Source organism: Penaeus monodon, chromosome 28 (assembly GCF_015228065.2).
Source record: "Penaeus monodon isolate SGIC_2016 chromosome 28, NSTDA_Pmon_1, whole genome shotgun sequence".
Lineage (NCBI taxonomy): Eukaryota > Metazoa > Arthropoda > Malacostraca > Decapoda > Penaeidae > Penaeus > Penaeus monodon.
In genome coordinates this window covers 33,038,388-33,038,850 of record NC_051413.1, presented here as the reverse complement: position 1 = coordinate 33,038,850, position 463 = coordinate 33,038,388, and the positions used below count along the sequence as shown (strand labels likewise).

Genomic DNA, 463 nt, shown 5'->3' with positions numbered 1-463 from the left:
ATCACCCCTCGGCCGCCACACTAAGGTATTGATCTCCGGCACACTATGCATAGGGCGCGGCCTCCCCGCCTGCACCAGCTGTCTCCCGCCATGCCTCCGTCCCCGCCCACCTTGTTGCTGACCACACGCCTACGCTCGCTTCGCCACGCCCACTTTGTTTGCCCTCATGGCCACTTTGTGTTTGCCCCCCCCCCCTCGTGTCAAATGGACCCGAAATTCAACACCACCTTAACTTTAAAAGCCTTGGATGAACCGCCCACACAGTACATTAGACCACGCCCCTTTCCATACGCACGAGTAGCCACACCCCCTTCGTGTACGTCGCTCACACATGCAAATATATACAGACGGACGTGAATATATATCGCATTTGTCTGACACTGAATAACCTATGCATATAATGTTGCCTTCTTCATTACACACAACCAGCAGTGCCGACCCGTCTAGACGCATACATTTAGGA

General features: G+C 54.0%; 1 protein-coding gene across 1 annotated transcript in view; it reads left to right on the top strand.

Annotated features, from left to right (window-relative positions):
- Positions 1-463, top strand: part of LOC119591512 (axoneme-associated protein mst101(2)-like) — a gene marked incomplete in the record, with an annotated part of 46,693 nt that overhangs the window by 28,370 nt on the left and 17,860 nt on the right.